Source organism: Pipistrellus hanaki, assembly GCF_964339955.1.
Source record: "Pipistrellus hanaki genome assembly, chromosome: 1".
In the NCBI taxonomy this organism is placed as follows: Eukaryota; Metazoa; Chordata; class Mammalia; order Chiroptera; family Vespertilionidae; genus Pipistrellus; species Pipistrellus hanaki.
Window position 1 is genome coordinate 67631262 of NC_140503.1, and position 12308 is coordinate 67643569.

General features: G+C 39.5%; 1 long non-coding RNA gene across 1 annotated transcript in view; it reads left to right on the forward strand.

The window, feature by feature from the left end:
• Positions 1–2588: 2588 nt before the first annotated feature.
• The window catches only part of LOC311628314, a 35148-nt gene continuing 25428 nt past the window's right edge, over positions 2589–12308 (forward strand). Inside the window, exon 1 of the long non-coding RNA XR_014796005.1 lies at positions 2589–2713. This is a non-coding gene — a long non-coding RNA (uncharacterized lncRNA). The remainder of the gene's footprint in view (positions 2714–12308) is intronic.

Consider the following 12308-nt stretch of genomic DNA (forward strand, 5'->3'; position numbering starts at 1 on the left):
AAGAATCTTCTAGAAACCACCAATAAATTTAGTGAGACCCTCGAGGATATGGAAAAGGACCAACTATAAATTAAGCATATACTAACTGAAATAAAGAATAAAATACAGAAATCCAACATCAGACTAGAAGATTCCAAGAAACAAGTAAAAGATTTTAAATATGAAGAAGCAAAAAACACCCAACCAGAAAAGCAAAAAGCAAAAAGAATCCAAAAATATGAAGATAGTGTAAAGAGCTTTTGGGACAACTTCAAGCATACCAACATCTAAATTATGGGGGTGCCAGAAGAAGAGAGAGAGCAAGATATTGAAAACCTATTTGAAGAAATATTGACAGAAAACTTCTACCTGGTAAAAGAAATAGACTTACAAGTCCAGGAAGCACACAGAACTCAAACAAAAGGAATCCAAAGAGGACCACACCAAGACACATCATAATTAAAATGCCAAGGGCAAAAGACAAAGAGAGAATATTAAAAACAGCAAGGGAAAAACAGTTAGTTACCTACAAGGGAGCACCCATATGATTGTCAGCTGATTTCTCAACAAAAACTATACAGGCCAGAGAGAGTGACAAGAAATATTCAAAGTGATAAATAGCAAGAACCTACAACCAAGATTACTCTACCCAGCAAAGCTATCATTCAGAATTGAAGGTCAGATAAAGAGCTTCACAGATAAAAAGAACATAAAGGAGTTCATTGCTAACAAACCAGTATTGTATGAAATGCTGAAATGTATTCAAAAGGTAAAGATAAAAATTATGAACAACAAATACATATCTATCAACAAGTGAATCTAAAAAATCAAGTGAATAAAAAATCTGATGAAGAGAATAAACTGGTGAATACTATAGTGTCAGGGGTATAGAAAGGGAGTGGACTGACAATTCTCAGGGGGAAGTGGGTGTGGAGGGTGTGGGAAGAGACTGGACAAAAATCGTGTACCTATGGATGAGGACAGTTGGGCGGGGGTAAGGGCAGAGGTTGGGGTGGGAACCAGGTGGAGGGGAGCTATGGGGGTGAGGGGCGGTGGAGAGGAACAACTGTAATCTGAACAATAAATATTTATTAAGCATAAAAAAATAAAAGTTAGCTTATTTTAGATGTTTCAATAATATGAAAGATTAAACTATAGCTTTGGTATAAAAATGCCAACATTAATATATTCATTTTTTAACTTATTGAACAAAAGAATACTTCACTTAAATTTCTTAGTGTCTTTTTTCAAAAAAATATATTTTATTGATCTTTTTCAGAGAGGAAGGGAGAGAGATAGAGAGCTAGAAACGTCGATGAGAGAGAAACATCGGGGATGTGCCTGCAACCAACTTACATGCCCTTGACCGGAATCGAACCTGGGACCTTTCAGTCCTTAGACTGACGCTCTACCACTGAGCCAAACCGGTTTCGGCAAAATTTCTTATTATCTTAAAGAAATTTTTGATTTTAAATATTGGTCTGGTGGAGGCATGTATCTTCCAAATTGTCCTCTCCTTATTTGAGATTATTTGTTCAAGCATCTTACTAACTGGTATCATGGTTCTAATATATACACAGTAGTCATGCAATTTGATCAGTACTAAGAAGAATTTAGAAATCATGAATAATAATTTTCTTCTGAGTTCCCTTCCTAAAAGCATGATTAGTATATGGAATAATAACTATAAATATTAGCAATAACTACTATTTATGTAGTATTTTTATTGAAGCAGGCTTTGTGCTAAGCGTATTACTTACATTTAGTCATGTCATTCTAAGAAGTCTGTAAAGTGGTATTAGTATACATTTTTTTTACAGGAGGGTCAGAGAAGTTAATTAAAATTCCCAATGTCACGCAGCTACTAATTGGTGGACTAAGTATTTAGATTTTTTTCTTACAGCCCCATTCTGAGGCCAACATCTTCCTCTCAACTTCAGTACATTTAAATTCTGAACTCTAACACAGGCCCTATATGACCTGTCCTGTTGACACTCTGTTAAGAGCTTAAAAGTTCCTGAGTAGAGAAGAAGTTTTCTTTCATGGCTTCCCCAAAACTAGATCTATAAACTATTTTGTAGGAATAACCTTGAGGGTGAGGAATGATAACCATGAATTGGGACCCATTCAGATCATATGTCATATTGGAACTGCGCTTGGATCACTGGGAAGTTTTGTTCTTTAGCCACTGACATTGACTTTTTCAGCACAAAACACCACATGCATTATGCTGTCATCAGAGCCATCCTCGGTGATAATTGTAACATGCCAGTGAAGAAAACACCCAGCCCTGGCTCCCATGGCCTACTTCTGAAAGGAGCTGCGTGGCTTTACAATGATCGCTCAGCCAGGCGTGGGAAGGGGAGGATGGGAGAGCAGCAGGAGAAGAAATCTTTTCAATCTGGATGAACAGATCAGCTGCCTTGGAAACCATGCTGTTCTGGCCAAGCCAGGGTTCCTGTGACATCATGCCTCACTCTCATACTGTCAGCAAAATTCCCTGAGGGCAACAGCTGCCGCTGCTTACAGACAAGTGTTTCTGCTCACTCTACTCAGGGATGCATGCCAAGTCCTCTTTTCCATGAGGTGCTCATCTTCTTTCTACTCACCCTAGATGAGAATGCTAGAATTCCACGTTTCCCTGACAGTTACTTAGTAGACAACCACGGGTGAGGTGCTCAGACACTGGCCATCACCAGAGCTTCCCTACCAGGGTGCCACAGGTGGGTTCCAGGTGAGTAGAGACATAGATTGGTCTCTTACCCTCAGGCAGCAGGAAAGGGCATCATGAGGCCACAGCCCCAGCAACATTTTGTTTTTCCATTTTCACAAATTATTACTCTCCATGCGTGCTAAGATGTGAGAGAATTTTGGCAGCACTGATAAAAATGACTGGTTACAACTCTAATATTATTTCAGTTATCATTAATAACAACATAAAGGGACAAAGAATCTCAAGAGAGCTAAACTCTTATTTCCCGGGAAATAGGCAAAGTATGTCAGATAGCTAAATTCTGCCTCTTAATTATTCATTTTGTGATCTATGACAAGATGGTAATTATACCCCAATAACCAGAAAATTCAAATGTCCAGGTTTTCATGGTTCAAAGTGATTGTTCTTAACCCTAGAGTACTGCAGGGTTATTAAGGGCCTCTGAATCATTGAAGCTAAAGTGTTTCCTGGCATTGCGGGGTATTAGATTATAGTCTAATTCATCATGAAATTGTAATCCATTTATGATATGACATAAGAACATTTTACAGTTTTATCACTGGAAGTGATACTTTAACTGTGATTGAGGTAATTTACCAAATCCTCAATTATAAAACAGTGATTATGCCTTGGTTTTGGAGTCATAACCTTATTATCAGGATTTCCTAATTTTGTTACATTATCCACCAGGTTAATGGAGACACTGCCTTGGTCTTCTATTCAATAGTCATTATTTGTTTTAAAATTCAGTATGACAAATTGAATGATCTAAAAACAGATCATTCCAGGAAATTTGTCTATGGGTTCCTAGCACTTCAGACCAATTTGGCATCAAAAGTCTTTCAGTTCATTTTCCTGGACAACAAAGTGATCCACCACCATATACATTTGACTTCTGGTCCCAAACCAACACTTTTGTCTTTCTCTGGGATTTCACCAGTAGTCCTATTTTTTTTTCATTCTTCTTTTCTTTTTAACCTAATTGCAAGCAATATCAGTATGTTCTCTATATGCAATATTCTTTACTATTATAATTTTCCATCAAAGTTTCTTCTGTTCAAATTTTTAAATTAAACTTATCTTTCAATTCTTCTTTTTTCTGCATTTAGGAACCTAGTTTCTAAATTATGTTTACTACTAATTTATATAGAATCATGTCCTAAGTAGCCAACATCTTGCCTGTAACAAGACACTTGGTTTAAAAACATATTTAATTTACACTACATATTGATTTCTAAAAGTGAGAAAATCTGCCGAATAATTTAAAGTCCCTTGTGGTAGATGTCAATAAATACTAAATTACATATAAACAATTTATTTGATATTTCTTTTGCTGTCAATGAATAAAAATTAATTAAACTGAAGCATTTCGCATTGACCCCTAGGGGAAAATGACAAAGTATACTGCTTTTGCCTTATTAAATTGACAATAAGTTGGGATTCAAAACCAACATCGGCCAACAATAAATAATACAAAATATTAGTTTATGTTCAGTTGCTTAAGTGTATGGCAAAGACTGTACATATTTCAGAATGTCAAGGCCTGGGTGGTTTCTTGAGACCTGGGCAGTCAAGTATGGATTTTTGAAGGGAAAGAGTTGGGCCTGGGAGTATCGCAAACACAGGGAATAAGAAATTGAAGGCATAAGGGCCAGAGGCCATACAAAAACCACCCAGATCTTAACCATTCTCAATAAATTTGGGCTAAATTAATTTAGTTCAATTGAAAGGAGACATAACACTTGATTGGGAAAGACTTTGAAAGGCTAACTAGTGCACTTTCCTATCATGTTATAGCCCACTCCCAGGCAAACACAAATTGGAGCTATTTTTAAAGACCTAAAGAGACAAATTTTGCAACTCCTTGAGTCACCTGGCCTGTTAACAGCTCTTCCTAAGAAGCAAATTCTCCTGTGAAGATAGTACTATAGTCCTGCTACCCTCCATACCTGCTTATTATTTCTTGTTCTGTCCTTTGGGATGTTAAACAAATACTGGTTATGATTCTGTTGGTCATATGCCCTATGTGTAATTAAGTCCCTCTTTGGTTTTCTCTTCTTTGTTCCCAAACTATTTCTGAATCCAAGCATTGCCGTTTCTTTTCCTGCATGTTCCTTCTGACTTTATGGCAGTGAAAGGCCCCTGTCCCCTTCATTCCCTGAAGGCCTAACCAAGAGTCATGGTCTGCCTGAGTGAGGGCTGCCTCTCCTCATGACCACATGTGTCGGCCCTCACACGCACCTGGGGAATGCAGCAGGTGAAGAGGTAATCTGGTTTCTAGCGAAGGCTGAAGTGAATTGATTATAGCCGCATCTCATTAGCAGCCCTTGGAACATCTAGCGAACCACATCATCATATTCTGAGAGATGAGAGTTAAGGAGAAAATGAGAACTGTGAAAAAGGAGAGAATTGCCTTCCGTTCCCATTTCTGAACTATGCCACAGCCATGTCAATTTTCTACTCTAATTGGAAATATATACATTTTCATTAAATTGTCAGTATAATGGAAGGGAAGTTTCACTAGTGATGACCACTGATTTCTTTCACTTTAATTAAATTAAAATTTTAATTTTTAAATTAAATGTATTTGGGTAACATTGATTAATAAATTATATAGATTTCAAGTGTACAATTCTATAATGCATCATCTGTATAATGTATTGTGTGTTCACTACCCAAAGTCAATTCTTCTTCTGTCACCATATATTTGACCCCCTTACTCTCTTCTACCTCCCCAACACCTCCTTTTCTCTTTGGTAATCACTATAGTGTTGTCTGTGTCAATGAGGTCTTGCTTGTTTGTCTTGTTTGTTTGCTGTTTATAATACACATATGAGTGAAATCACATGGTTTTTTACTCTTTCCACCTGACTTATTTCACTTAGCATGATATTCTCAAGATCCATCCATGTTGTCACAAATGAAAGTATTTTATCCTTTCTTATGTCTAAGTAATATCCTATTGTATATATGTACCACATCTTCTTTATCCAATTATCTACTGCAGAACATTTCAGTTGTTTCCATGTCTTGGCTACAAAAAATAATCCTGCAATGAACATAAGAATATATATATATTTTATGAATAAATGTTTTCAAGTTTTGGGGCAGTTATCCAAAAGAGGAATTGCTGGATAATATGATAACTCTATTCTTAATTTGTTGAGGAACGTTTGTAATGTTTTTCCATAGTGGCTATACCAGTTTACATTCCCACCAGCAAGGTATGAGGGTTCCTTTCTCTCTACAACCTCTCCAATACGTGTTGTCTTGTTGATAATAGCCTACCTAACAGGTGTGAGGAAGTATCTCATTATGGTTTTTATTTGCATTTCCCTAATAGCTCATAAAATCTAGCATCTTTTCATATATCCGTTAGCCATTTGTATGTCTTCTTGGGAGAAGTATCTGTACAGGTCTTATTCTAAAGAAACCATGTTCCCCAGCTCAGAATCATGACAAATAAGTTCTCTTGCTTATAGTACCAATTTGGAATTCCTCGGTCTGATTTTCAAGGCATCCTATAAACTGTCCCATCTACCCATTCCACCACATTTCTCATGATTTTCTGGAGTGTTCCCTTTGCTCCACCAGAGCAAACTCACTAAGCATTAGCCACTATTGTTCCTATCACTATCCTTCATTAACATGAGATAGAAAGCTGTCCCTTCTTGTCTCCTCTCTACAAAAGCCAGTGGATTCTTCTAGGCCCAATTCAATTTTCTCTTAGAATTATAGATTCTCAAAATTGGAAGGAACCTATAAGGCTATTCAATCTAATACCTAACTTATAGTAGAAACAGACACTTTGTAAATATTTGTGGATTAATTAATGAACTATACTTCTCCTAGAAATTCCAATTAGGATTTTTAAAATTATACCTATTCAAAAGGTATCATGAGTCAGAACTAGAGACTAATTTAAACTCTCCCTGAAAACTTCATTTTCACTTTTCAAAGATCTGGGGGAAGAAATTTGATGGTAGGTGTTGATTATTATAATTTACTGTAATTATGAAAATGAACAATTGCTTAAAGTAGTTAGATTGGACCAGGGAGGATGTCTTGGCTCAATCAAGCCTCCATCAACAATTAAAATTTTTTAAACCAGGAAGCTCTTTGTTAAAGATATTCACTCCTACCAACCCATTCTCTTGTATTGGCAGAAAGATTAAGGGATAAAGATTAAGGGATGCCCACCAAGGATGTGTCTAAATAAATGTCATCTCATCTTCTAGAGAGGACAAAGAGGATATACCAGAGCCAGGGGAGAAACTGGACACTGGCTTGCAGGGTTCTATATGACTAAGGAGAGCAAGAGGGTATGCTCTTATATCCTGTAAAGTCTAGTGGTTAATAGTTTCTGAGTGAGTTTTCCAGGGTTCATATTCTGCCTCTGCTCCTGTGACCATGAACCAGCTATGGTGCCTCAGTTTCCGCATGAGGAAAATATTACATGGGATGTGTGTTTTTCCAGGGGAAAGGGGTGAGAAGGAATTAATGATTTTGTGAGCCAGGAGACATGAGGTCATATGAAAGAACCTGAGGTAGCCTCACACTGATAGCTCAGTGTTGTACAAACAATATCAATGGTTATGAGTGTGGAGTTAATAAAAAGTAAGAACAGGTCTCTTGGAGGCTGGGGTTGGGGATGCCAGCAGAATAGTAGGTTTGGGAATGCTATGGATGACTTGAGGAAAGGGGGCCATTCCAGGGTATAAAAATATGAAAGAAAAAATCAAATACTTTTAAACTGGTGGCCAAAAGGCCTGATGTGAAGTCCTTTCAGTGACCATTGTATTGGCCCAGTGAAAATACTTAACCTTCCTGAAAGTAGTCCATAGAGAAGTTGGGGCAAGGAAATGTGTAATGAAAGCAAGTGAAGGAGATGTGGTCAGGAGGTTGGAGCAGCCCTTGTATTTAGGGATCTGAGCTGTTGCATTGCTCTTCTGTTGAAGTTCAATGTTTGGAAAATGGTATCTTAGGGAGGATATGGCCCCAGGAAGGACCAGTATAGGCAAAATTTACCTGCCCTACTTTTAGAAGGTGCTCTTCCTTGGGCATGCTTTAGCAGCGCCAGGAGTTCTGAGCAAGGCATCTGTGCCTAAGTTAATGTTTGGTTACTCACATTCTGAGGTCACTGACACCTATTGGTCCATTTTTGCCCTTGAGAAAAGACTCTGCATTGCAAGTTCTCCCTGGGTTACTCCCTGAGAAACCAGATCAACGGGTGTCTATGTTGGCTCCTTGAAAGAGGTCACTTTGGTTGGTGAGAGACTCTAAGTAAAAATAGAAGTGCCAGTGTAACCTCTTGGGCAAATGTCTTATTCATGGGCTCTAAATTATTGAGGTCATTGAAAAAAGTACTATTTTTAATCTTTGAGAGCAAAAAAAAAATGGGGTGAACTGCCCTTTAAGGAAAGCTGTGTCTTCATAGGGCAAAAGATGGATGAGTGAACAGTGATGGAAAGGACAGGGGTGGGTGCAAGCACCATATGGTCATGTGCTCAGTGGGTGACCCTTGGAAGCCTGTGTCTGTAGACCAGTCTGTGGCTACTCTGCATGAGGAAGAGCCCTTTGAGGAGATGAGTTGGCATTGCAGGCAGGTGCTTTAAGTAGAGTGATTTTACAGTGCTGGACAGAGCTCCCTGCCATAAGGCACTGTTTCCACCTTTTGTCACTGGTCCAGAGCTTAAAGGCCTTGTTTTTTTCTTGAAATGCAAATGACCCCTGGGAAACTTCACACATTGATAGTTTATCAGTGGCTACCTCCACTTTTGGAGAACATCTTTGCAAGAAAATGAATCAATAGTTGATTAATAGCAAAAATAGGGTGCAGAATAGTCTTTTGGGTGAAGGTAAGAAAGAAGGTTGTGGTAGATGAAGGACCTGGGATGTAGGGACTTTGAAATGAGGACCCTGCCAAAGAAGGGAAAAATGGACACAAGCAACCTTCCATTTGAAGCACAGTATTTCCTCTGCACTGTTCTGAGCTCCTTAATGTATTTGAATGATTTTCTCTTCTATCCATTTTTCATCCCCTTATAAAACTTCTCACCCAGATTTCATCAACAAATATTTCAGAGAGCCTTGTATATGTATTTGGTAGGTTTTTTTTCCATTTAATATTCTTAAAATCCTTCTTTGCCCATTTAGTATTCATTTTTACTTCTTATTATCTGAATTTCTAAAATTAGAAAAACTCCAAATTCGTGAGGCAGTGTTCATCTTCCTTGTTAGGGCCTCCCTTGCAGCTACCACATGAGCCCTAACCTACCCTCACCCCTGACAGGCATTAGAGGCTGGTGGCCAAGAAAGCAAGGATATTAGAGAATTCCTTCTGGAAGTAATGGAGGCAATTACCTCCAGCTTCCAGTGCCAGCATCCTGGGCCCAGCATTGACACACTACCCTGTCCTTCATGCCAATGCTGTCTTTATTAGATCAGCTCTGCATCCTGCCCATCTATTCCTCCTAAACATTCTATGACATAGCCAATATCTTCTTAACAAAGTCCAGATCTGCTTAATTGATAAGGGCTGGTATTTGTTGTGTGCAACTTAGAATTCTGATTTTTCATTTATTTAACAATACACAATTTTCTATGTACTAGTACCTTACAAATAGCAACCCATTCAATCCTGATACCATGTCTCTGAAATAGGGACTATTATTACCCCATTTTATGTATAAGGAAACCAAAATACAGAAAGGATTCTTAATTTGCTTTAGATCTCAGTTGGCCAGTGGTAGAGCTGGGATTCAAACAAAGACTCTTAAACATTTTGTTCCCTTATCTTCCAAACAGAGCTTTCTCCATTTTCTTCCCTTGAAATCCTTCCTACTACTCCCACCTGCCTTTATGCTTAGGCCTCCCCATCCTGTAATAAACCATAAGGACCTGTCTCAGATCTGCCTGGTTGCAACACTAATTTATAAATCTAAATGGTTGCTTAAAAAGAGTGTGTGTTTTTCTCCTGTGACCTCAAGGCACTTCTATACAATTGTGAAAAACTATTTCTTATGAGAAACCTTAAAGTTTGCCTTAACTAAGTATCTGTAGGAATGCCTACTAATTTTTAGACGTAAGGAGAAAATATTGCTGTCAGTTAGGGAACTGCAAGGCCAAAACAATAGTATTAATTCAAGCCAACTTATGAAACCCTTCCCTGTGTTCAATAGCTTATGTTGAAATATGGAGTAAAGAAGGTTATTTCCATGTATGATACTCAGAATAAATGTACAATAAATATCAATGCTGGTTCCAATGGGGTTTGTGGTTTCGGTTTCTCACTGTCTCTCTTTGTCTTTCTCTTTTCAAACCCTCTGTATCCTTATTAATTTGCTCATGATCCTGAGCAAAGCACTGACTGGCATCCAAGAATACACACCTTTCACTGGGCAGGAACCCAAGCAAGGCAACTGTGGTCCCAAAGACTTATCAGGGCTGTTACCACTTACTCCTTCTGGAACTGCCAAAGCCTCTTAACAACTCAGTTCCTTCTGCTGACTATCGCTAAGTGTCCATCCTCCCAATTACATTCCACTTAGATCACACATATACAGTTGAGGTATTTGGCAAAAGGTAATGGAACATGAAAAGATTTTGCTGTAGATGAAAGGTAACAGCTGAGGACTAGGTGAGAGAGCAGTGGCACACACGTCAGTTGTGATCATTTGGGTGAAAAGTGGGAAGAAATTCTCAGATAGAGAGAACAGAAAGCCATAAATGCTATGTCAAGGGAGGCTATAAGTTCTCCTTCTTGGCTTTTATTAAAATAAGGCAATTACTAGTTAAAAATGGCAGCATAGCCCTGCCTAAAGGCAGGAGTTAGATATCCCATTATGCCACCGGAGTGGGCACTGACAGGCTGGAGTAGATGGAAACACCAAGGGGAAGGGAGAAGAGAAAAAGAAGAGACTGGAATTAGGCAAATCTGCAATGCTGTACTCTTCAAAACCCCCACAGACTTCTAAAAATGTGTGTTTATACTAACACAAGTGCCCATAAAGGATAGACAAATTATTATAACAAAAATTACAGGTATGGGCAATCTGCAAACCAAGGAAATTTATTCTTTGATCTTAAGGATGTGTGCAGTCATCAGTCAGAACTCTGGGTGGCATTCCTAGGAGTCTCTCCATGTATCTCCCTCTTTCATATGGAATGTTATTTCTGCTTTTCTTAACTTCACTCTTTATGCCCTGAGCCAAACCCCATATCTTCCATGAAGCTATCAGTGGTAGCGCTAGCCTGGCTGATCAAACTTGTCTCTGAAATCCTACTAGGTTCAGGGTTTATGCTCCCATTTAAAAGGGGAAAATATACACTTATGGATTAATGTGGTCTAAGGGTACAAATTTCCAGTTATAAGTCATCCTATATAATAAAACCCTAGTATGCAAATCAACCAAAAGGCAGAACGACTCGTCACTATGATGCGCACTGACTACCAGGGGGCATATGCTTCACACAGGAGCTGCCCCCTGTAATCAGTGCACTCCCCCAGGGGAGCACTGTTCAGCCAGAAGACTCTTATGGCTGGCAAGCACAGCAGTGATGGCAGAAGTCTCTTCTGTCTCTGCTGCAGGTGGGCAGTAAGTAGTGAAGGGTCCCAGACTGCAAGAGCCCTGAGCTGTGAAAGGGATGTCTGACCGCCAGCTTAGGCCTAATCCCTGGGGGAATAGGGCCTAAACAGGCAGATGGATGTGCCCCGAGGGGTCCTGGACTGTGAGAGGGTGCGGGCCAGGCTGAGGGGCCCCCAATCCCCAGTGCACGACTGTCGTACATGAGGCCTCTATAGGATATAATGCACAACATGGTTAGTAATACCGTGTTGTATATTTACAAATGGCTAAAAGAGTATATCTTAAAAATTATCACCACAATAAAAAATTGTAGTAATGGTAGTACACATAGTTATAAATGTTAACTAAACTTATTGTGGTGACCATTTTGCAATATATACAGACATCAAATCATTATGTTGTATACATGAAACTAATAGAATGTTATATGTCACTTATATCTCAGTTTAAAAAAAAAAAAAAAAAAAAACCAAACCAGATACTTATGAGTTGTGGTGACTGGAGTTTGTCTTTGTTTCCTATGAGTTAGTCTCATTTCCCAATCTGGAATTGAGCTTCTGAAGAGGCCGGGAGCATGAAATTCGTGCACGGAGGGCAGGGGGATGTCCCTTAGCCAGCCTGCACTCTTGCAATCTGGGACCCCTGGGGTAGGGTTCCTAGGCCTGGTCAATGATCAGGGCCTATCAGGGTTTCCCTTCCCTGGCTGCTGGCAGCTGGGCCCAGCCCTGCCGCTGCCATTGCTTGCCATCTGCACGTAGCTGCCGCCCCCTCCCCTAACACCAGTTGCCTCCCTTTGCAAGAGACAGGCATGAGGTGCGATTGCTTGGCTGGCTTGGGCCTCCCTCTTCCGGACAATCGCTGGCTAGCCCCACCCACCCGCTGCAGCGCCACCAGCCAAGTGGCTTGAGCCTCCCGACCAATCACATTATACCCGCCTTGGCTGGCCTGGTGCCAGTGTGTGTCGTAGCATGGTTGACCAGGAGGTGGTACAGACTGTTGTTCTGCTGTTTGGTCGTTCAGTTGATTTG